The sequence below is a fragment of the Pleurodeles waltl genome, chromosome 6 (genome assembly GCF_031143425.1).
Source record: "Pleurodeles waltl isolate 20211129_DDA chromosome 6, aPleWal1.hap1.20221129, whole genome shotgun sequence".
Lineage (NCBI taxonomy): Eukaryota > Metazoa > Chordata > Amphibia > Caudata > Salamandridae > Pleurodeles > Pleurodeles waltl.
Window position 1 is genome coordinate 279,373,524 of NC_090445.1, and position 26,031 is coordinate 279,399,554.

Genomic DNA, 26,031 nt, shown 5'->3' on the forward strand with positions numbered 1-26,031 from the left:
TGCTGCTATGCTCGACCTAAAAATGGAATGCGACAGTTGGACCCCCACCTAGGTAAGTGGAGTGTGTAGAGGAGCACTGGGGGTACAAGGAAAGCACAAAGGTAAGTACCACAACACCCCACAGCAACCAGGAAAGCAGGAGTAAATCACTAGAATTTCCCCAAAACACCCACTAAGAAGAAAAGAAGAGAATTGCAAAACTCAGGAGTGGCTGCAAGAAACCAGCGGTGGATTCCTGAAGAGGAAGACCTGTGGAAAGAGGGGACCAAGTCCAGAAGACACAGCAGACTCCAGTGGGGGCAGGAGCCCCTAACCACCAAGCTGAGGATGCAAGAATTGGTTGACAGTGAGGAAGAAGAGTCAGCACTGCAGCCGTGGAGTTGTTGTCGAGTTCCTGGAGGATGCAGGTGATGTCCCGCGCCAGAAGGAAGATTGCAGTCGGGTTTGCGTGTTCGGATTCCACCAACAAGTTTTTACACAGGCAAAACTCACGGTTGCCAGACAGTGGTGCTGCTGGGGACCAGCAAGGCCCAGGAGGACTCAACCCAGGAAGGGGAGTCAGAGGGAGCCCTCAGCATTGCAGAGAGCCCACAGAAGCACAGGCAGCACTCACAGGAGTCCCACAGGACGAGAACACAAAAGTTGCAAAAGGAGCCCATGCAGCACTACAAAAAGGAGTCCCCTGCCGCAGGAGAGCCACTCAGGGAGCTGTTGGCCGCAGGAAGGAGTGCTGGGGGCTGGAGCTACATGAAGCCTGAAGACCCCTTGGAAGAAGGGTCAACAAGCCTTGGCAGCTGCAAAAGATGCGGTGCACAGGGTACTGTCCTGCGTGGGAAGGCAAGGGCTTACCTCCACCCAAGTTGGACAGCTGGTAGACAGGACTGACTGGACCACTTCCGATCATGACTCGTGATGCAGGAACCACACGGCTCAAAAGGATAAGGGATCCACGCAGCCAGTCGGCGTTGCTGTTGGTGCCTGCAGATGCAGGGAAGTGACTCCTTCACTCTAAGGGAGATTCCTTCTTCTTTCCTGTGTAGACTGAAGACAGGCTGTCCTCAGAGGATACACATGAAAACAATGTTGCAGACGAAGTCTTCGTCTTTGTTGTAGATTTTCGGGTCCTGGAGAGTCCAGATGCAGTTTCTTTGGTCAGAAGTTGAAGTAAGGGACACAGAGGAATCCTGCTGGAATCTTGCAAGCTGAATCTGAGGAACCACCCAAAAGAGAGACCCTAAATAGCCCTGAAAGGGGGATTGGTCATCTAGCTGGGTGACCACCTATCAGGAGGGGGCTCTGACATCACCTGCCTGACCTGGCCACTCAGATACTCCCAGAGTTCCCTGTCAACCTTGGACTGAAGATGGCAAAACACAGAGACCCTCTGGAGGTGCTCTGGGCACCACCCCTGGGGTGGTGATGGACAGGGGAGTGGTCACTCCCCTTTCCATTGTCCAGTTTCACCCCAGAGCAGGGACCGGAGGTCCCTGAACCGGTGTAGACTGGCTTATGCATGGAGGGCACCATATGTGCCCTTCAAAGCATACCAGTGGCTTCGGGAGGCTACCCCTCCTAAGCCTATTTCCAAAGGGAGAGGATGTAACATCCCTCTCCCAAAGGAAATCCTTTGTTCTGTCTTCCTGGGCTTGAGCTGCTCAAGCAACAGAGGGCAGAAACCTGTCTGTGAGGTGGCAATAGCTTGGGCTGCCTGGAAAACCTCAGAAGGCTGTAGGAGCAACGCTGGGGGTCCTGTAAAGGGCCCCCACAGTGCATCGAATCCTACAACTAATACTTGCAAAAGCATTTGTGTATGATTCCAACATTTTTTATGCCAAACATGTTCGGACTTACTATTATGTAGCTGGGCATAGGTAGTGGCCTATGTCCAGTACACGCATAAAATGGAGTCCCCGCACTCATGAAGTCCAGGAAAATAGAACTGGAGTTCATGGGGGCACCTCTGCTAGTGCAGGGGTGCCCTCACACACAGGTACTTGCACCCTGCCCCCTGGGCTAGGAGGGCCCACTATAGGGGTGACTTATAGTGACCTGGATGCAGTGAACTGGCAGTGAAAGAGTGCACGCACCTTTTCACGCAGGCTGCAATGGCAGGCCTGCAGAACACTTTGCATGGGCTCCCTATGGGTGGCATAATATATGCTGCAGCCCATAAGGATCACCTGGAACCCCAAAGCCCTGGCTACCTATTTACCATATACTAGGGACTTGCATGGGGGTGCCAGTAAGCCAAATGTGGGGTGAAAATAGGTTCCAGCAACCAAGTTTAAAGCAGAGAGCATAATCACTTGGGTTCTGGTTAACAGGATCCCTGTGAACACAGTCAAACACAGTAACAAACAGGCAAAAAGTGGGGGTAACCAAGCTAGAAAGAGGCTAATTTCCTACCATTGGGCCAAGAAGCAAAAAGTGCCAATCACAGTCAATGGTCACGGTAGAACAGGACTTAGGTGCAATTTGACAGTGACAGCGATGGAGAGTAGGTTGGATACACTAACCATGTTTGACCTAGGCAAATATTTTACCTTCTTACTTTAGTCCTTTAAGTCCCAATCCACCACAGAAAAATGCTTCTAAAGCCCCTCACCCCACAAGCCCCCAGGGGATGCTCTTGGAGGCAGGGAGGCAGGCAGATGCCCTTGGAGTCCACTTCCTTGTCCTAGGTACAACAGAGAGAGAGCATGTCCAGACCTCCAGGGCTCGTCTCATGTTGCAGACAGCAGGCTCAGTCCTCTTATGATCTTCCTCAGGTCCAGAGTGCTCTGAAGTAAGTTCCTGGAGATGCCACATTTATACGTGGTATGAACCAGTGGGTGGGAATGACCCTTGGGGATGCTGTAAGCAATGTGGTAAAGATTATCAGGGATACTCCTTCCCACTTGAGGCATTTTTAAGTCTAGTGGGACAAAGATGAGTTTCCAGCAACCAGACAGTGAATACACACACATTGATTTGGCATTCTGTTTTCTTCCTTTAAAGTGCACTCCAATGTAATATGAAAAGACAATGTGGTATCAACCAGAGGCCTTCTATGATGGATGCTGGTCTGGTTGGAGGGACAAAGGAAGGGTGCAGACCTGGGTGTTAGCTACATCTGCTTGCGACAGGGTAGGTCTATTTGAAGTTATTCAGGTCCCTGGGGCAAGCCAACAAGCCATCCTGTCAAGGGCACACTACCACTGCCCCACTCTAAAGGCCTTTTTTTCCCTGTTCTGGGAGTAGGTTCACACCTTATTCACACCCATTGAAACACTAAACTGCCTGGCAGAAGGGAGAGAGCAAAATGCAGATTCTGCATTCAGGGACTTCAGGCATGGCAAAGATGACTTTCTAAAAGTCGCCTTTCCAAAATATTTGTTACAAATCTGACGTTCCCAAGGAATTGAGCTTCTAGTGACTATTTCAAAGAGTACAAAAATTAAATGTGTAGCTGTTTGTATGCAGAGATAACTTTTATTAAACTTAATATATCATTCCAATGCTTTTCTATTGAATGCCCAACCCTGCTAGATTCAAAATAGTATTTTGGTTCTTTTCATTGTAAGGACATGTTTAAAATTAACCTTTTACGTGTCATAATCTGAAATATCATGCATCCTGCTATAATGGGCAGTAAGGCCTTCTTAGGGGAGCTTATTCTTATTTAAAAGGAGAGTTTAGGCCTGTCAAAAGGGGTTATTCTGACAGATTGAATTTCCAGTTAAAACCTACACCATTGTTCTACACTTGGCAGGTCTTCAGTTATGTGTGTCCAGTTGCTGCATTTGATGGCACAATGTGAGCTGCAGCCCACTGATGATAATTTACTTACAGGCCTTAGTACTCCTTAAGTACTATATACTAGGGACTTATAAACACGTTACCACTGGTCGCAGGGTGTGCTTAGAGTTCTATAGCAAGCAAAAATAGAGTTCAGCTAAAAAGACAAAAAATGGAGTAGCCCTGCAGAAAGGGCAAACTTCCAACATATACAGAACACAATCTTTGTTGCTACTTTCCCCCCAGCATTGGCAAAACCAATGGGGCCGGTTAAATATGATAAACAGCTTTTCTTCGTATGTTACCTTTTTAAAAAACGTGTGGACGTCTGAGCATTGGTCTGATTTCAAGCCCACTGCCTTTGTTCTTCATCTTTAAGAACATGTGTATAGTTATCTCTCTCCTTAGATGTCTTTGAGGGAAGGATATGGTGGGTTTTAGGGTTTTAAGGACTCTTTCTGCTGGAAGTGTCTTCCATTTGTGTATTTAAGAGCAACTGACGGAGGCGCCCGCCCCTGAAGCGGCATGTTCGTTTGAGACATTTTAATCGTCCGTATTTTTGGAGCTATTTTAATGCACACCCTGTGATGTGGTTGAAAACAGATGGCAGTTCAAACCGTGGTGAGCAGAAATAGCAGGGAGAAAAATAAAACTGTTAAACAACTCTCCGACTTTCTGTCAACATTCCGTTATTTCTAGAAGAGGGTCTCGACATAACAAGGACGCACGCTGAGTGTACGAAGCAAGCCCTGTGTTTTTTTTAATGTAAAATCATGCAAACTACTTTTAAAGTAATTGCGAAAATAGCAGGAGCTTTGAAAGGCAGCTATAGATTGCCATTTGCTTCGCTTTTCCTACGAGCCTGTTTTGTACAACTCGATGTATATTCGAAAAAAAGCGATTCAGTGCCCCGTCAGTGGTCGTAAACAATACATACATACATCCACAATTAAAATTACAATGGTGAATAAGACCCGAAAACATCACTAATGAGTCGTCTCACTTACAATCTGGAGGGCGATATGATTAAATAATTTTGAACATTATCGACTAGGCTGATTAGTTTACAGGATGGTGAGGCGCCTCATTTTTTTGGTGTGAATGCAATGCAGGATTAGATCTAGATATGCTACCTTCTTTTTTCAGTCCTGCACTATGACGAGTTTATAAACGTCACTAAGTTAAAATGGGGTGCCTTAAGGCAAATACATCAACGGTTCCTCAACAGCCCGTCCTCTTACTTTTGAATGCTGGTGATTGCATTCTCATTATCCTCACCGGGTGAAATGTTGGACCTAATGTTTTAAATGGTTTTACAGCTGCAAAGTGTGAGTTTTACAAAATAGGTCTGGACATATTTAAACATTGCCATCTTTATAAGATAATTGTGAAAGATTCTGAGGTGGGGCCAATGATTTTTATTTTTCAACTGGGGGGGGCGCTGCATAAAAAAGTTTGGAGACCACTGTACTAAAAGCATATTGAGAGTCGGAAGTGACTTTCCTATTTGTGATGTCCACTTTGAGGCTCATTGTCCCATCCTTCTTCTGAACAACAATCCAATAAATCATTGTGTTGCAAATGGAATTGCATTAATTGTTCACAAAGTGGCAATTGTCTTTAAAGGACAGCTTCTACTTTGTGAAAGTGGCTTTCAGCATTTATGACAGCAGGCTGCTGCCAAGGGAATGTTGCATGCTCCCCAGTGCTTAATTTGTGCTTGTTGTTTCCGGTGCTGAGCACCGGCACTTATTTTTGAGGGCCGGCGCTTACTCTTCTGCCTCAAGCATTTGCTGCGAGCAAAAGACAGATTTGGGAAAGACGGGGGAAGAGAAAAACAAAAAAGCGTCACAAAGGAAGAAAGTTGAATGCTGCCAGAGTGAGCTGAAGGGGCAGGGAGTGGCTTTAAATGAATTGAAGAGGCCCGAGATGGCTTCAGGATTACGGTGCCTCAGTATTCCGTGCTCGCACATTATATGCAGCAGCCGCGAGTTTCAGAGGAGGGATTTGGGTACGGGCACGTTTTTATCAGTGGCGGCCGGCAGCTTTAGGAGGGAGGGCGGGTGGATTTGCACGCACACACACACACTCACTCATTCTTTCAGACATGCAAGCACGCACGCACATCCATTAACAACACTCATAACATTCAAACATGCACGCACGCACCAAACATTCATTTTAAAAGTTCACACACACTCATTCTTTCACACACACGCACGCACGCATATCTATTAACAACACCCATACCGTTCAAACATGCATGCACGCACCAAACATTCATTTTAAAACATCACACACACACACTAATTCTTTCACACATGCACGCACATCCATTAAGACTCATAACATTCAAACATGCACGCACGCACCAAACATTCATTTTAAATCACACACACACACACTTACCTTCAGCCTCGAGGACCCAGGAGGGTTGGGACTGCTGCCTTCCCTCATTGGTTGACCTATGGTCAGCCAATGAGGGAAAGCAGCAGTCCCAGCCTTGTCACAGAGTGGGATGGGGTCAGTGAGACTGCTGACCCCACCCCACTCTGTGACGAAGTGTCACTGATTGACACTCGCCCTGGGCACTTCAGGGCTTAAACCTGAAGCACCCAGGGTGAGTGTCAATGGGTGACGCTTTCCTCGTCACCCAGGGAGGGCCTCGAGGCACCTTCGCTGAGCCGAGAAGGTCACGCCCATAGGAGCTGTGACCTCCTCAGCCCAGCAAAGTTCAGCTCAGGCAGCCAGGAGGCTGCGCAAATCATGCATGTCTCACTCCTGGCTGTCTGAGCTGAAACTGAAGAGTGTCTGTCAGGCTGACCTTTGTTCAGCCTGACAGACACTCTTCATGAGGGGCAAAAGGTGGGGGGGCGTGGACCCTCCACCTTAAAGGACGGGCCGCGCCTGGTTTTTATTTACAAATTAAGCACTGATGCTCCCCCGGTGCCCTTCACAGAATGCCTATTCCTCTACTGCAGTCCCTGTCCCTTTAAAGATGGGGCTCCTATAAAAGGTAGGCGTTCTGTGAAAACCTATGCAGGGATGGCAGTCTGTTTACTCTCGGGGACCTCCATCTCTTCTTTTTCTGCCTATTCATTAGGATGCACAATCATAATCGTGCCCCATTAATATTGATGGGGGCTGCATTCTGCAAATACAACCAAATGGGCATGTTGCACTGGAACCAGGGACATACTTTCGCCGGTAAGATTAGAAGGGTGCCACGTTATACTTTTCGTACAAACACTAGGATGGAGCCAACTAAAAACACATGGTTCAATGAGCAGTTGGTTGGTTTCATGAGTGTTTCACCTCCAGGTTATAGACTTTCCATTCCAGTGAAATACTTCAGGAGGTTGATTGTCTGCAATGCATTGATAAATTGAGAGTGACACCGCTTAAAGAAACCCCCTAGCTGTGTCTTTTCAATGGAGGATACCAATGGCCTGATTAAGTTTTGCACAATACTGAAAAGAGAAAGTGTGTATTTACCACAATGGTAAATACCTTTAGAGTGATTGATATTTACTCTCCTTCCATGAGTTTCTGTCATGGGGAGGCTTTATGTGACTTGCACATTATAATGACCTAAAGCAAACATGCCGTTTGATTGCTGGTCATAGATTAGAGATATTTTAGAATAATTTGCCAGGGATTTGTCATGAAATATGACTGGGGATTATCTAAACTTGCCGTAATATGAGATCATAATTTTTACAATCATGCTGATACACATGATTTGCAGACAAATAGTGTGTAATAAATAACAATATGCTGCATAATACTGGCTACTGGGTGTCCCTACGGATTCCAGATTATGGGTAGGGGTTTATATACAACATGCCGATAAGAGATTCTGTGACACGTTTTGCTAACTCCTAACACTCTCACTTGCTTGAGCATGACTGAGTCATGAAGGTGTGAGGGACACCTGCCAGTATTCCTTTTCTGTTTTTGGACCTTGTGCTGTAATTTGTTTTGGCTAGCTTTAATACTCTGGGTACTTTACCACTGCTAACCAGTGCTAAAGTGCAAGAGCTCCCTGCCTAAATTGTGTGGCTGATTGGTTATCCCTGATTGGCATATTTGATTTACTAGCAAGTCCCTAGTAAGGTGCACTAGAGGTGCCCAGGGCCTGGTAATAAATTGCTAATTGTGCCACCCATAAGTAGCCCTGTAAACATGTCTCAGACCTGCCACTGCAGTGTTTAAGTGTGCAGTCCTGCACTGCCAATTCGACCAGGCAAGTGTACCCACTTGCTGGGCCCAGACCTTCCCTTTGACTACATCTAAGTCACCCCTAAGGTAGTCCCATGGGCAGAGTGCAGTGTATTTATAAGGTAGGACATGTGCTGGTGTGTTTTACATGTACTGATAGTGAAAGACTGCCAAATTCGGGTTTCACTATTGCAAGGCCTATAGCTCTCTTTTATGTTAACATGGGGATTGCCTTTAAATATCTTTAAAGTGCAACTTCACATTGGGAGCAGGGAGAGATATGGAGTTTGTGGTCTCTAAACTCCCAATTTAAAGATACATCTTTTGGTAAAGTTGTTTTTTAGATTGTCAGTTTGAAAATGCCACTTTTAGAAAGTGGGCATTTTCTTGCTTAACCATTCTGTTCCCTTCGCCTGCTTGTGGAATCCATGTCTGGTTCAGACTAACAGTGGGGCTGTTCGTGAATTCCCTCTAGACAGTGACATAAAGAGAGCTGGGGAGTGTCCTGCATATCCTGATGAGACTCCTGGACTAGGGTGGGGAGGGAGTACACCTGTACCTGAAAGGGCTGTGTCTGTCCTCACACAATGCAGTATCTGACCCCCTGGTACATATCTTGGGCCAGGCCTGGGCAAGGCATGATCTTGTAAATGCCAGAGACTTTCTTTTGAAGTTGGCTTACTTCAAAGGCACACATGAGTATAAGAGGTAGACCCAAAATCCCAGACTTTTGGATTACTTCTGGATGAAGAGGAACCTCTGCCAAGGAGAAGAGCTTGATGTTTGAGGAGGACCTGCCACTCTGCCCGTTGCTTTGCTGTGCTGGCCTCCTGCTGCTGCTTCTGCCTAAGAAGGAAAGGACTGGACTCTGCTTTCTGCAATCCTGCTTGTGAAGTGTCTCCACAGGCTTGGGCTGAGCTTGCCTCCTGTTAAAAAGTCTCAGGGACAGCAAAGATTTTACGTATCATTCTCTGTCTACTTGCTGTGGGTCCTAGCTCGCCAGGTGGTGCCTACTCCAGTCTCTCGCCCCTGGGAGTGAAAGCTGGTTGAAAACCAAAAACAAACAGTACACCGACTCCGGACGATACCCAGACTGACGTCCCTGCTTGACTCCTCAACGCCGCCTGCAACCAAAACCGTGGTCCTCGCTGGAGTGTTACGATCCCGCCCCTCACTGACTTAACGCCGCTGCAGCCACGTTGATGTCCCGTGACTTTGTGAGCCTTGAGTGCCGTGTCACCGACATCTGTGAACCCCAACTCCGTTGAGGTGCCTGCAGCCCTGTGGCATGACCACGACAACGTGAGGTCGCCCCACCACGTCTTGATCTGCTGGATTTAATTACTCCACCGGAGCGTGAGGAATCAACGCTTCGCACCAATGCCACATCACCTTCCCTTCCATACCTCTCCGCAGTATGGAACGAACACCGCACTGGATCCAGTGACACCACTTCTACCCGACTCCGTGCACCGGCTTGTTTCTTCGTTACGAAAGATACTGTACCTGGGGGTCCGTGTGACTCCGTGACTGGCGCCAGTGGCGTCAGATTGTTAGGAATGACTCAACACCAGAATGAAGTATTTGTGTTTCTAAGCACTACATTGAAGTTTAATCTTTACAAATTCATAACTTTGCTTGTGTATGTTAGATTGTTTACGTTTTGGTCTTGTCTGACTCAGATAAATATGGGCTATTTTTCTAAACTGGTGTTGAGTGATTTTATGGTGTTATTAATGTGTTACTGTGTGTGTTTGTACAAATACACATTGCTCAGAGACTAGCCTGACATCTTGAGTCAAGCTACCAAGGGGGAGAGCAGAGGTTATCTGAGCTGTATATCTCCCTTAGCCTAACTAGAGTGAGGGTCCTTGCTTGGACAGAGTGCAAACTGACTGCCAACCAGAGACTGCATTTCTAACACTATGCCATAGTAGGTCCTTGAGAGGGTTGTGATCTATGCTGTTTTATTGAATTACCTTTAAGATACATTGAATATATGACATAGTTTAAAGAAAGGTCACTTCAAGAAACACATACAGTAACTTTGGTACCTTCAGCAATGCGAGGAAAGACGTAGCCCACATTAGCCATTTAGACTCCTCACTGACATAGTAGTCAGTTATCCACAAGAAAGGCCAGGAAAATGTTGGCAGAGTTAATAAAAATATAGAGGCAGTGTGCATTACAGCAGTGTGGCGCTGAAATCATCAGCACTACCCAAACTCATACACATGCACAACCACTGCCATTAATCCACCAGACTATATATGCAATAGGGTGTTGCTTATGATCTGCTGATCTGAAATTTCAGTCAATATACTGAAAGGGGTGTTGACATGTGAATCAGCTAATAGCTAATTAGCAATCAGCTAATGGCATATGAATGTGAGTGTTTATCTCAAAGGACCACATCAAAATATTAGACTAAAAGAAATCGGATATCATGGGTTACTACAGCACTTAAGCAAAAGTTAGCTAAATCTGGCAGGGAAGCAGCCGGAGGGATTAAAGAGATATATTCCAAAATTTACGTCATATGCCTTTTAAACTGTAAAAGAATTACTATAAAATTACAAGCAAGAAAAAGAACAGTGCAAAGCCATGTTCGCCATGTAATCTTCCTCACAGGTGCTGGAATCATGAAGGGAGTTGTTCCAAACAAATCTGTTGAGTATAGTAAATAGATCGAAGGATAATCCCAGTCTTGATTCGAAATAAAACAGGTTCCACATAGAGTGAACATTAATTTATTCAGCATAGGTGTGTCTTCAAATTTAGCCCACACACTTGTAGTGAAAGACTGCCAACATGTGTTTCGCCCCCTCCTGGCATGCAAGCCTGGCGCTTTTCAGGGGCAGCACACTTGCCTCTCTAGACTTATACTGCAGTTACGTTGGCCCAGCATACACGGCACTTTGAAGAAGCCCCAGGCTTGCATGCCAGGAGGTGCCAGGAGGTGGCGAAACACTCGTTGGGTGCCTTTCACTGTGAGTGGGTGGGTTAAATTTGAAGACGCACCTATAATAAATTCATACTCACTCTATATGGAACGTGTTATATTTCTAATCAAGACTGGGATTATCCTTCCATCTATTTACTGTACTCAGCAGATCTGTCTTGAACAACTTCTAGTCTAATTTATGAATGGGGCAGGGGTCTCCCATTCTGCACGACGAACTGGTGTAAATACAGTCCCACTACGTCAGGGAGCCAACTTTAAGGTGTTTAACCCCTGTTTTTGGATTACAGGTGCTGAAATCATACAGAGTGCTATGAAACTGTACCAACCACTAAGTCATATTTTAAGTTATGGTATGAAAATCAAAAAATGCTGAGTGAACTGGACTGAACCTATATTTTGGTTTCAGTATTGGAATTGGAATTTTGTCATTTACCTTGAATGGAAACAAAGTATCACATGGCTAATTAATTGAATCATTACAATACTGCTAAATGTTTACAATTTGAAGGTACTTTATTAAAGTATTATGATCTCTGGTATTTCAGGTATGATGAAGAAATATTAATTAAGTACCTCATTAACCCAGAGGGTGTCCCGACGCTGAAAGACAGAGGCACCGGTGGATGTCTAGAAAAAACAGATCAAGGCTTGGTAAAAAGCCAGGTCTTTAATTGTTTTTCGGAACCATTAGACGTTTTTTTCAGCTCTTAGTTGTTTGGAAAGAGAACTTCAGCGCTTGAGCCTAATAGATTAAAAGCTCTCCCACCCCACTTAATAAGTCTAATGCGTGGAATTGTTATGAGCTTTGCTCTTGAAGATCTCTGTGACCGCTGCTTGGAGTAGTGGAGCAGCCTTGTCTGAAAAACAATGGCCCTTTCTTATAGAAGGCTCTATGACAAAAACATAGCGCCTTGAACCTCACTGGATGTTGAACTGGGGGCCAATATAGCACCTTCAAATGCTGTGATATCTGGCTTCAAGGAAGAAGTTGTAAAAGTAGTCTTGCGGCAGTGTTTTGGATCTTTTGAATCAACTGGGTGGGTTCCCAGGGGGCTTAAATAACTCACATTACAGTAGTCTCACCTGTAGTGGAGAAAGAACTTTGCATTTTCAAATAAGAAAAGCACGGGGACCTGTTGGAATTTATTTAATGGATGAAGGAAAAGGTTGTATTTATTATGAAGCCCAGGATTGTTACCGCATTTTTATGAGCAGGAGCTGGCTTTAAGTCAGTTGAATACCATCCTAGGAACCAAGATAATAAAACTCCCTCTCAAAAAGATGTAATTGTGTCTTGATCACATTCAATTTCAATGTGTGGAAAAAATAATTCCGATGAATATTTGTTCAAACTGCAGTTTAAGAAGCAACCTTAAAGGTATATCAGAACCAGAGATTACATACTCACAAACATAGAAGGTAGTTACCTTTGTCAAAAAATGAAGTATTGTTATGTCAAAACACGTGTAATAGCAACAAGAAGTATTGTTTATGTTTCAATTTGGGGAATGTCAGAGTTCGACCAATAACACAAGTGTCTGAGGCATAGAGATGTTCTAGAGATGTATAAATTGGTATCTCAGGTGTAGATGAAGCTATACAGCAATAAAGGAATTAATGTATCACTATGGTGTTACATGGTGTTCAGATGACATTGTAGACATCAGCACCAAGCAGAAATGACATCAGTGCCCAGTGTCTCTGTTTCCTCTCTCAGCTTCTTCTCTCATGCCATTCCCCTTTCCCTTGGTCTACTGCTAACCAACGCATTCCATTGGATCTGGAATTCAGGCTAGTGCATTCTGACATTAGGAAAGAAATGGAATGGTATAATTAGTTGAGATTGTCACTATGGATTACTCATAATGATCCTGGATTAATTAAATTGTTTGCTGGAAGAACAAACTGCATTTTTTATTACAGGAAACCTAGTGTGTTGGGTGCTTCTCTTAAATGCAAAAAAAATACTTTTCAAAGACAATACAATTTGACAGATACTAATGACAAATGCACATTGATGTGGCCCTAAAGCAAATAATTGCTGAAGAATCGACAATATTATATAATGGTTGACATTTAGTCAGATTTGTAAGAGAACAGGATTTTGTTTTGTGATTGGCTCTTTATATGTTTCAGACAGCAACCTTTTTGAATTGGGAACCTCAAATAACATCCAAAAGACAGACCACCATCTTGCAAAGGGTTGTTTCAAGTGACTGCCCATGCCCCTCTCCTGGAATTCTTGATGTTCGTTTGGTAAATGAAGAAGCCCAAGTGTGACATCCTTTGCAGTGCAATGAATTTTGCTGAGCCACCACTGACCTTTATGTTCTACACTCAAAGCTGCTTGTGCAATAAACTTTTGTGTGCCTGTTACTGCGTAGATGACAGAACAATCCTGGTGACGTAAACATTCAAGCATGAACTGAGTGACATGTCCAACAACATGTCAGGCAGTGTGTTGATGGCTAGTGCCTCTAGCGAACATATGAAATCTCTGGTTACCCCTTAGCTTACTCTCAGCAAAGATCTTGCTACAGGTGTCACATAACTACAGTTCATGGCATGACACTCTACCATGGCATGGTACTCTAGCCTGGCACTAATGCTTTGCTCAAGGGCCTCCCAAATCTCACCTGGGACACCCTTGAAAGTAATTCTGCACACAGTGGTACGTCTTATAAGTGGTCTGAAAAAGCTCAACCACAACACAACAACACCAAAGGAACTACATTGATTTCATCTCCAAGCGTGGACTGGAACTGATTCATGGCTCAAGCCACTGGTGTAAATAGTTTGTGAACGCTTAAAGTCCATTGTTAATGGAAACTTGTAAGCAAATCTACCACCATGTGTTGCATCAATGCAATTCAGATGGATATGGCAAAATTGTCTTCAAAGAAGGATGGCAGGTAGCATGACACCTGCAATGATCAAGCTAAGAAGCAATCTCGCAAACACATTGGATGTGAAAGATGTGAAATCCTTGGAACAAAACCAAAACACTCTTTTTGTCAGGAAACAGCCCATAAACTCTTTTTCAAAAGCAATAGCAACACCTGTGATGTTCGAGGTATTATACAGAGCACAGAGAAGGCTGGAAATGAGTGTCTAGCAGACATTCTATCTGTACTACAGAATGTGCTGTCTGGAGGTCAATAAAATGGGATTCTGAATTTAAAGGGACTTCTCTTTGTGTTTGTCAGATACTAATTTGGGATATAAAACAATGAGGCCCCGGCAGGGGAAGAAAGTCTGAAGGGTTTAGACATGCAGAAAACGGTAATGAGTAACCTCTGACTGCAGGGGGGGTCCAGGTTTTTACAATCTTAGTCTGCCAGAGGTAAAGATGTCCGTTTCAATAACCACGATGCTGACACATGAACGTGCCAAAGCAGATGGTACATTCCAGAAGAAGGCCTGGACGGAGGTAAAGGCTGAAAGCAAGAAACCTCTTAGTTGACAACAAGGATCCAGGTAGCAGTAGAAAACCAAGGACAGGAGGCTGGACTCCAAGAAGTAGAACACTTCAGGATATACAGGAAATGTCAGGAACTTTTACTATTATGTCTGAAGAACAGGAACACCTAAACTGATGAGGAGCAAGGAAACACACCCATGGGGAGCAAGAGGTGCTGTGACCATAAGGACAGGAAATACCTCACAGGAAGAGCTCTTAGTCAAATTGGATTAGGAATCACTTCATAGCAACTAATGGTAAGCGGGCCATCTTGGAAAGGGCAGGGTATATTCCGGACATCCTCGCTAAAGGATCCTCGGAAAGAAAAGGCAAAGCAGTATGGTGACGCAAAAGGAATTATTCACCAAGGCTCCCCCAGGGAGACGAGCGAGAGCACAGGAAATCATACAGGCGGGTTGGCCTCCATAAGGTAAGTCTAACAGCCATGTGCAGCGGTCCACTAGCAGCAGCCTGGTTCAAAACGCTCTCAAGAAGCAGCGCACCCCACTCACTTAAGGCTAACTTGAGAGCTGCCAGCAGGCAGCACGCTGGTGCAGCAGTATGCCTCCCCACCCTCACCCCTAACCTGCAGGCTTGTCTGGAAACTTCCTAAAAAATTGTTGAATCAGGACTGGAGCAAAAATAAAACAAGTGTCCACCCAGGACCGCTCACTAGGCGAATAGCCCTTTTCATGAATTAAAGTCTCTTCCTAAAAAAAGCGAGAATCACAGAGCTCTTAGACTTCAAATTCAGGCGTATTATGAACCAAAATCGCAGAAAGTGTAGAAAAGAGCCGTGGAAAAGGATCGCTCTAATAACGTTTCAACAGAGATGTATAAAATACAGGATGAACTTTCCAAGTCAGTGGCAACTGATCCCTGAAGGCAACTTGGCTAATGATTTACACAATCATGAAAGGCCCATATAATCAAGGCTTGAACTTATCCAGGGAAAGACGAGAAGACATAAATTTTGAAGACAAAGCCAAACCTTGTCTCCAACCTTATAATCAGGAGAAGGATTTTTATGGACATTAGTGGAAGATTTCATCTTCTTCTTAGAGTCTTGTAAATTAAAAAAAAAAAAATTGTCCGATAGCTTGTAACTGACGAATATGACTAGCTGATGCAGGAACCAAAACAGAACCTTGAGGACACAAAGGAAAAGCTCAAAGATAAAGACTATAAAAACAAAAAAAGTGATGATTTGGTGGCAGTGCAGTATGGGCAGAATTATTGTAAGAAAACTCAGCCAGAGATAGTAAGGTAGACCAATTACTGAGTGTGTCTATGGACGGCAATAGGAGAGCTATGCCACATTTTAAATACTTCTAGTCTCAGTGTGTTGGAGGGATGAATAAAGTCTCTCTCATGGACATAAAATCACCTTGCTTCTGAATTAATCCTTGAAGGGATTCGTAGTCTTTTTTAGAGACTTTAGAACAGCAGTCTGTACTCTGTCAGGGAAAGATCCGCCATCCCAATAAATTGTTGAGAAAAAAGAAAATTCTGACTAAAACTTGACGGAGATTCAGGATACCTGGAAGAAATAAGCATCCGCTAAAATATTCTTGGTGTCAGAAATGTAAGTAATGAAAAAGTTGTATTGATTGAAAAATAGACCCAACAAGCCTGATGGCTATTCCTGCACTGCAAATTCCGGAGACATTAGAGATTTTGATGGCCAGATTAAACTTCAAAAGATTCCCATCAAAAAAGTCTCACTCAAGGACAGAGTTCTTCCTTTCAGAGTCAGATAAGATGTGAGAAAATGAAAATAGAGTGCTCAAGGCCATCATCTTCCTGCAATTGTAAGAGCACAACTGCAGTGGAACGGTCGGAGGGATCAGTCTCTATGATGAACATCTTAGTGGCCTCCAGACGTCGCAATATCGAGCCTTGAGTAAAGGCATGTTTTAACCTAATAAAACCTTACTCAACTCAAGTGCCCCACTGAAAACCATGATGGTGCATCTCTTTCTTAAGGAATTGGCTTTTATCACTGGTTAGAAGAGCCAATTTTTCAATAAACTGCAGATAGAAATTGGCAAATCCAAGGAAACACTGAGTTGCTTTGAGGCTAGAAGGAGTTGGTCAATCTAAAATAGCAGAAACATTTCGATGATTCATTGAGATGCCCATGCAGTTTAAGCAGAAACCTAGATGCTGTTCTTCAGTCTGGTTGAACTCACATTTTCCAACTTACAAAATAAATTATTTTTTAGTAAAGTCTGTTTAGTAACTGGCTCACATGTTGATGTTGAAAAGTAGATAATTAGAAAACAACCAAGATAAATAATAACTGTTGGACCTGGCCCTTTTGGCAGGTTCATCCCCTGACTTTTTGCCTCCTTCCTTCTATTTTTTCTGACCTCTCGCTGTTGGCTCTAGGACTCTGAGCACTTTATCACTGCTGATCAGTGCTAAAGTGCAGGTGCTCTCACTTCTAAAGTTGGTATGATTGGCTTATACCTAATTGGCATATTTAATTTACATGTGAGTCCCTTGTACAGTGGTACCCCTATACCCAGGGCCTGTAAATTAAATGCTACTAGTGGACCTGCAGCGCTGCTTGTGCCAGCCACTGAAGTAGCCTTTCAAACCTGTCTCGTACGCAGATTTCTGCCACAGGGACCTGGCATCTAAATTTACTTGCCAGGCCCAGAACTCCCCTTTTACTACATATAAGTCACTCATAAGGTAGGCTCTAGCTAGCCCTATGGGCAGGGTGCTATGTATGTAGAAGACAGGACATGTGCCTAGTAGTTTGGCCAGTCTTGGTAGTGACATACAGCCTATTTAGTTTTTCACTGCTTTGAGTGCTGTCTTCTCATAGGATTGCATTGGAAATGCCCTGCCTTATGTCTAGGGGGTATTGTCTGATTTATGAGGGGTAGCGTAGGCATGTTTATTATGGTTATAATGGTAGTGAGAAATGCTGCTTACAGGTGTAAGTGGATTTTTTATTACTATTACAGAAATGCCACTTCTAGAACATGAGCATTTCTCTGTGCTTATGACTCTAGTGTTTTGCAGCTTGACTCCAATCCACGTCTGGGCAGAGTGGCAGCTGGGCTTTGTGAATACTTTTCAGACAGCCTGTACACAGGGAGGGTGGAGGTGTCACAGAAGCGCATCTGCATTTTGAATGGTCTTCCTGGGCTGGGAGAAGGGGGAGGCGGGGCACACATGCATCTGTAAATGCTGTACCATGACCTCACACAAAAGGGTCGTTTACAACCAACTGATGTTTGGAGCCTGTGCTGGAGGAGGGAGGGGGCACTCCCAGAACCAGTTGAAACTCGTTGGAACCTCCTTTCCCGTTCTTTGTTCCCACACTGCAAAACGGAGTATAAGTACAGGGGATTTTTCCCCACAATTTGGAGACATTTTGGAACTGAAACAGACTTGTAACTAGACACAGAATGCTGCTGGAGGGACTCCCCAGGAACCGCCTTGGACTGCTGCTGCTGTGCTGACCTGTGAACTGCTGGGTCACTAGGAGGAACTGCCAACTGACTGCGATCCTTTGTGCTGGCCTGGTGCTGGGCCCTACCACCCTGTGGTCCTTCTGTTGTGTCCCCCAGGGGCTCGGAGTCGTGGCCCTGGACCCCTGCAACGATCTGCCTATCGCCCCACGAGCACTCTTCCTGGGCTGAGGCACATGAGGAGTGTGCCATCCTAAACCCATAGTGCCTGGAGAGCGCTTTGCAGCAATTATCTGGAGCACCTTGACAACACTTTCTATTTGGATGATTTGCGCCTAAAAGTGCTTGTCCGATCCTACAAATCACTGCCTCAGCCAGGGCGGGCTGTTTCCAGTGAGCACAAGTGAACTGCTCTGTCCTGTGTCCCCGGGGAATGAAGATTGGATATCTGGAGTGATTGCGATCCTAGTGGTGCCCCGGGCGAAACGCGTTCCGAGGAGCACCCCTGGGGCACCAGAAGGCCCTAACTTAGGGCCGATCACTGCTGCGGCCCGGGCGAGCCTTTTCCTACCTTAGAGGACGGGTGGGGGAGGAAGCCTCATCGGAGAGCACCCCGCAGGCCCGTCGTTTGTTCTGTGAGGATCGGGCGGGGATGGAAGCCTCATCGGAGGCTCCCCGCCCCACCAGAGCCCCTGATTGTGTTCTGGAGACAGCAGGTGGGGCGGAAACCTTGCCAGAAGTCCCCGCACCGCAAGGTCCCTTCTTGGGCTCCTAATTGTTGTCATGGCTTTGCCCCCCCCCCTTTGGAGGGCCAGTTGTGGTCCGGGCCCAAAGATCGCTGGCCCCAGGAAAAAAAACAGAGGTGGTGCGTGCCACCCCACTACCCCCAACATCACCATGAGGCCCCCGTTCTGCGCAAGGATTCCCGGATGCCCCCTTGTTGTGTCTCGTGGCACTAGAAGTGCAGTTTCCTCATAAAAACAAGTACTCTTTATGGACCACATATGTTTCTAATGTTCTAGGTATGGACATTATGGACTAGTATGTTAACCTGTTTTTCTCGTATGATGGGACAGATATGTGCTGATGTTCCTTTTATGGGCATGATCTGCTGATATGTTTTTTTATGACTTGCCATATGCTTTCTAATGTTCCTGATATGGGCATTTATGATATTTTTATGACAAGTGTATTTCTTAAGTATGTGATTCCTGACTACTGCTTATGTTACTGCAAAGGCACTGGGGTCCTGGTTAGCAGGATCCCAATGACACAGTCAAACACACTGACAAACAGGCCAAAAATGGGGGTAACCATGCTAGAAAGAGGCTACTTTCTCACATTCCTCAAAGCAGCTTCTTTCAGAAGGATAATCGGGCATTTCCTAAGATAGAAGGAGACTGGACCCTATGTGTCTCAGACCAGCGTTCACACCAGCAATGTTTAATTATTAATATATGATCCATAAGTGTGGCGATAGACTCCACTTGGGCTAAGTGAACTACCTCATCTTTAATCTCTTCTCTGAGTCCTCCAAGGAACAAGGTAAGAAGGGTTTGTTCTATCCACTTAGTTTCTGACAGCAAGGCTCCAGGTAACAGAAGCAACCAAGGACAGGGCATTGAACTCCAAGGAGCAGGAGACTTCAGGATATACAGGAAATGCAAGGAGCTGGAAGTATTATGACTCATGAACCAAGAAATCTTAAACTGATCAGGAGCGAGGAAACACACCAACAGGGAGCAAGAAGTGTTGTGACACGAGGAGAAATAGATGAGATAGCTTTTCTACTCTAAAGACAGACAATACCTCACAGGAAGAGAGCTTATGCATTTTCGATTGGAAATGTTTTCCTGTTATATGTATTTATAAAGCACTTTATCACCCGCAAGGATATCCTGGCGCTGAACAGGTGTGTGTGCCTAGTCCCACCTATGGTAGGTTGGTTAATTGGCCAGGTCTTCAGCTTCTTGCAGAACGCAAGAAGAGAGGCTCGTGCTGTGGAGAGAAAGGCTGTTCCATGCTTTAGGAGCCATTTAAGAAAATGCTTGCCCTCCTGATTTGGTTCTGTGTATGCATGGGATGTTGGCAAGTAGGAGACCTGTGGAGAGGAGGTGTCTAGATGGTTGGGGGAAGGAGATGCAACTGTTCAGGTAGGGTGGCCTAGGTTCTGGAATGTCATGAATGTGTGAGGAGTTTGAATTGAGTGCATTTGTGTATTGAAAGCCAGTGTAGTTTTCTGAGGTGTGGTGTAATGTGAGTTCTGTGTGGGAGGTTGACGATGAGTCTGGCTGCTGAGTTCTGGATGGTCTGTAGTATTCTAGTGAGTTGCTTGGTGATCCCAGCGTAGAGGGTGTTCCCATAGTTCAACTTGCTAGTGACTAAGGCATGAGTGACAGCTTTGCTTGTGTTGTTTAGGAACCATTTGATGATCTTCCTCAGCATCTTCAGGGAGTCGAAGCAGGAAGCAGCGTCAGCATTGATTTGTGCAGTCATGTCCAGTTTGCTGTTGATGATTATTCAGAGGGTTCTGGAGTGGGTTCAGGATGTGAATCCAGATTTGGTTAGCCATCAGTTTGAGCCCCATTGTGAGTTGTTCTTGCCAAAGATCACTAGTTCTGTCTTGTCATTGTTCAGCTTGAGACAGTTTGCCTTCCTTCAGTTAGCGACTTCGGTCATGCAGGCGGTAAAGTTGTTTCTTATGTTGGGGGTCTTGTCCGAGAGGGAGAGTATGAGTTGTGTGGCATCTGCGTAGGAGAGGATATTGATATTGTGTGTGTGGATGAAATTGGCCAGAGGGATCATGTATGCATTGTTGAGGGTGGGGCTAAGCAATGAGCCTTGCAGGACTTTGCAGATGAGTTTGCAGGCTTTTGAGGAGTAAGGTGCCAGGTTGACAGATTGTGCTCTATCCATTAAGAAGGAGCAGATCCAACGGGGAGCAGGCCATTGAATGCCAATCTCATGCAGGTGCCTGATGAGAAAGAGGTGTGAGACCATGTTAAAAGCTGCAGAGAGGTCCGGTCGAATGAGCGCTGCCATGTCTTCTCTGTCAAGGATGATGCAGATGTCATCTGTGGCAGCAATCAGTGCTGGTTCTGTACTGTAGTTGGGTGTGGACTGCATGGCATTGAGTATCCGGTGGTTGCTGAGGTGGTCAGATGATTAGCTTCTCTTATACTTTTGCTGGGCATGGTAAGAGGGAAATGGGTCTGTATTTGGAAAATGTGACTGGGTCAGCGGATAGTTTCTTTATCAGGTATATGACAATGGCATGTTTTAGGTGTCCTGGAATGTGGAGACATTAAGTATGGGTGTTAGTGCTACAATGATTGGTAGGAGTCCTTTGGTGAAGGTGTGGTGGGGACAATGGTCTGATGGAGCGCTTGGGTCAATTATCTTCATGGGAGGAGCGATTATTTACAGTGGTGACAGCAAGCTAAGAGGTTGTTCATCAGCTGTTATGGAAAGTTGAGTTGTAATGGTAACGGGGTCCAGTTAAGGGCCGAAGTTGCTGTCTATGCTGGTGAATTTGTTACCGAAGAATTCCAAGAGCTTGTTGCAAAGGTCGTGTGAGGGGTGATGTTGCTGGAGGCTGCAGGTGGCATTGTGAAATCTTTGATGATGGCAGAGATTTCCTTGCTTCTGTTAGTCCCGGCGTCAATACAATCTGCAAAAGCTGTGCGCTTGGTGTTCCATATCTGCTGGTGGTAGCATCTTAGGGCTAATTTGAAGATATGGTGTCTTGGATTGTTCTCCAGTTGCTTGCAGTAGCGTTTTGTAAGTCTGTGATCCTCTGTGTAGCAGCTGACCGCTGGTCAGGCTCTTGCTTTTGGGTTGTGCTTGAGGGGAGCCAAGGTTTTGGTGCATGCTGTGATCCAGCTATCAAGGTTTTCAAAGACTTTCAGCAGGTTGCTGGTGTGCTCAGGCTGATGCGCGTAGAGGCTTTCTATCTGCAACAAGAGGTTTCTGTTGTGGTGTGAGAAAGTAGCCTCTTTCTAGCCTTGTTACCCCCACTTTTGGCCTGTTTGTGAGTGTATGTCAGGGTGTTTTCACTGTCTTACTGGGATCCTGCCAGCCAGGGCCCAGTGTTCATAGTGAAAACCCTATGTTTTCAGTATGTTTGTTATGTGTCACTGGGACCCTGCTAGTCAGGACCCCAGTGCTCATAAGTTTGTGACCTATAGGTATGTGTTCCCTGTGTGATGCCTAACTGTCTCACTGAGGCTCTGCTAACCAGAACCTCAGTGGTTATGCTCTCTCTTTACAAATTGTCACTAACAGGCTAGTGATCAATTTTACCAATTTACATTGGCATACTGGAACACCCTTATAATTCCCTAGTATATGGTACTGAGGTACCCAGGGTATTGGGGTTCCAGGAGATCCCTATGGGCTGCAGCATTTCTTTTGCCACCCATAGGGAGCTCTGACAATTCTTACACAGGCCTGCCACTGCAGCCTGAGTGAAATAACGTCCACGTTATTTCACAGCCATTTTACACTGCACTTAAGTAACTTATAAGTCACCTATATGTCTAACCTTTACCTGGTAAAGGTTGGGTGCTAAGTTACTTAGTGTGTGGGCACCCTGGCACTAGCCAAGGTGCCCCCACATTGTTCAGCTATGTGTAGCTTCACAAGGGTAACTCCGAATATGGCCATGTAACATGTCTAAGATCATGGAATTGCCCCCTCTATGCCATCCTGGCATTGTTGGCACAATCCCATGATCCCACGGGTCTCTAGCACAGACCCGGGTACTGCCAAACTGCCTTTTCAGGGGTTTCACTGCAGCTGCTGCTGCTGCCAACCCCTCAGACAGGTTTCTGCCCTCCTGGGGTCCAGCCAGGCTGGGCCTAGGAAGGCAGAACAAAGGACTTCCTCAGAGAGAGGGTGTTACACCCTCTCCCTTTGGAAAATGGTGTTAAGGCAGGGGAGGATTAGCCTCCCAAAGCCTCTGGAAATGCTTTCATGGGCACACATGGTGCCCATTTCTGCATAAGCCAGTCTACACCGGTTCAGGGACCCCTCAGCCCTGCTCTGGCGCGAAACTGGACAAAGGAAAGGGGAGTGACCACTCCCCTGACCTGCACCTCCCCTGGGAGGTGCCCAGAGCTCCTCCAGTGTGCTCCAGACCTCTGCCATCTTGGAAACAGAGGTGCTGCTGGCACACTGGACTGCTCTGAGTGGCCAGGGCCAGCAGGTGACGTCAGAGACTCCTTCTGATAGGCTCCTTCAGGTGTTGCTAGCCTATCTTCTCTCCTAGGTAGCCAAACCCTCTTTTCTGGCTATTTAGGGTCTCTGCTTTGGGGATTTCCTTAGATAACGAATGCAAGAGCTCATCAGAGTTCCTCTGCATCTCTCTCTTCACCTTCTGCCAAGGAATCGACTGCTGACCGCGCTGGAAGCCTGCAAAACTGCAACAAAGTAGCGAAGACGACTACTGCAACTCTGTAACGCTGATCCTGCCGCCTTCTCGACTGCTTTCCTGGTGGTGCATGCTTTAGGGGTAGTCTGCCTCCTCTCTGCACTAGAAGCTCAGAAGAAATCTCCCGTGGGTCGACGGAATCGTCCCCCTGCAACCGCAGGCACCAAAGAACTGCATCACCGGTCCCCTGGGTCTCCTCTCAGCACAATGAGCGAGGTCCCTTGAATCCAGTAACTCTGTCCAAGTGACTCCCACAGTCCAGTGACTCTTCAGTCCAAGTTTGGTGGAGGTAAGTCCTTGCCTCCCCACACCAGACTGCATTGCTGGGAACCGTGACTTTTGCAGCTACTCCGGCCTCTGTGCACTTCCGGCAGAAATCCTTTGTGCACAGCAAAGCCTGGGTCCATGGCACTCTAACCTGCATTGCACGACCTCCTGAGTTGTCCTACGGCGGCGTGGGACTCCTTTGTGCAACTTCGGATGAGCACTGTTTCACTCCTCTTCATAGTGCCTGTTCTGGCACTTTTGCGGGTGCTGCCTGCTTCTGAGAGGGCTCCTTGTCTTGCTGGGCACCCCCTCTGTCCCCTGACGCAATTGGCGACATCCTGGTCCCTCCTGGGCCACAGCAGCATCCAAAAACCCTAACCGCATGACGTGCAGCTAGCAAGGCTTGTTTGCGGTCTTTCTTCAGGAAAACACTTCTGCACGACTCTCCACGGCGTGGGACATCCATCCTCCAAAGGGGAAGTTTCTAGCCCTTGTCGTTCCTGCAGAATCCTCAGCTTCTACTGCCTAGTAGCAGCTTCTTTGCACCCACAGCTGGCATTTCCTGGGCATCTGCCCACTCTCGACTTGGTCGTGACTTTTGGACTTGGTCCCCTTGTTTCACAGGTACCCTCATCTGGAAATCCATCGTTGTTGCATTGCTGGTTTTGGTCTTTCCTGCAGAATTCCCCTATCACGACTTCTGTGCTCTTTGGGGAACTTTAGTGCACTTTGCACTCACTTTTCAGGGTCTTGGGGTGGGCTATTTTTCTAACCCTCACTGTTTTCTTACAGTCCCAGCGACCCTCTACAAGGTCACATAGGTTTGGGGTCCATTCGTGGTTCGCATTCCACTTTTGGAGTATATGGTTTGTGTTGCCCCTACCCCTATGTGTCCCCATTGCATCCTATTGTAACTATACATTGTTTGCACTGTTTTCTAATACTATACTGCATATTTTTGGTATTGTGTACATATATCTTGTGTATATTTGCTATCCTCATACTGAGGGTACTCACTGAGATACTTTTGGCATATTGTCATAAAAATAAAGTACCTTTATTTTTAGTATATCTGTGTATTGTGTTTTCTTATGATATTGTGCATATGACACTAGTGGTACTGTAGGAGCTTCACTCGTCTCCTAGTTCAGCCTAAGCTGCTCTGCTAAGCTACCATTATCTATCAGCCTAAGCTGCTAGACAACCTATACACTAATAAGGGATACCTGGGCCTGGTGCAAGGTGTAAGTACCCCCTGGGTACTCACTACAAGCCAGTCCAGCCTCCTACATGTGGTAGTTCTTTGGTGGTGTGGAATGAGTATACTGAAACTGTTACAGTGCGGTCGGCCTGTCCAAGTCATATCTGCTGGCTTGTTGAATGTGATGTTGCTGATTGAAGAGGAAAGTGGGTGCAATAGATGCCCAGCAGTGTGGCTAGGTTCAGTAATGTGCTGAGTGAAGCCAAGGTGAGCTAGGATTTCTAGAAGGGAGAGTTTGGGTTGCTGTGATCTTCTAGGTGAAAGCTAAGGTCTCCGAGGAGGAAGAAAGTGCAGTCTTTGATAATGAGGGATCTAATGTATTGTGTGATGTAGCTGATGAAATAGTTGCGGGTCGAGGTGGTCTGTATAAGAAGGTACCACCCAGAGAGAAGCTGACTGTGACATGTATCTTGAATGTGTGATGTTCCATGTGGCTGGTAGTGGTGACCATTTAGGTGGTGCAGATGATGGTATCTTTGAATATGATCGCATCTCCACCTCTGGGCTTGTGCTGATTCTCTTGTCTAACGATCTTGTAGCCAGCAAGTATGGCAGTAGGGATGCCCGATGCTGAGGTTGGGTTTCTGTGAGAAAAAGCAGGCCTGGAGCATGATTTTGCAGTAGGTCTCATACTGGTATGAGAGCGGGTGTTGAATGTAGGAGGCTGGCCCTCTATGTAGTGTGCAAAGCTAGTCACACTTTGCAGGGGGACCCGGAAACCTCACATTTATTTACAGGAGTAAAAACTAGATCACCTAATGCTCTAATTTTTCAGATAGCTTGGTCGAGCAGTTAGGCCAGTCTTGGAGAAGTGCAAAGCATTTGTTGTACTCACAGCATCAGTCTTGCAACTCGCAAACTCAAATGAATACCTTGAGACCAATTTATCAAAATACTGTCAGAGTCACCAGATCCTCAGGGTCTGTGCACGTTCCCAACACGTCCACCACTGAACAGCTCCAAGACTCTGATAGATAAATCACAGAGACTGAGAGAGTTGAAGAGGGGAAGAGGGGATTAGGAAGGGAACAGCTGGGAAGGAGACCTGTAGTAAGAAAAAGGTTAGAACACACAATAAGAAAATTATATCTCCTGAAATCAATACTAGACTATGATTCTAAGCCTAGTCACTCTGAAAACATGAACAATCTAAGAGTTAAGTTTAAAATGACTAAGTTTCAAGATGGCCGGATACCTGTAGGGGAATCAAGATTAATTAAA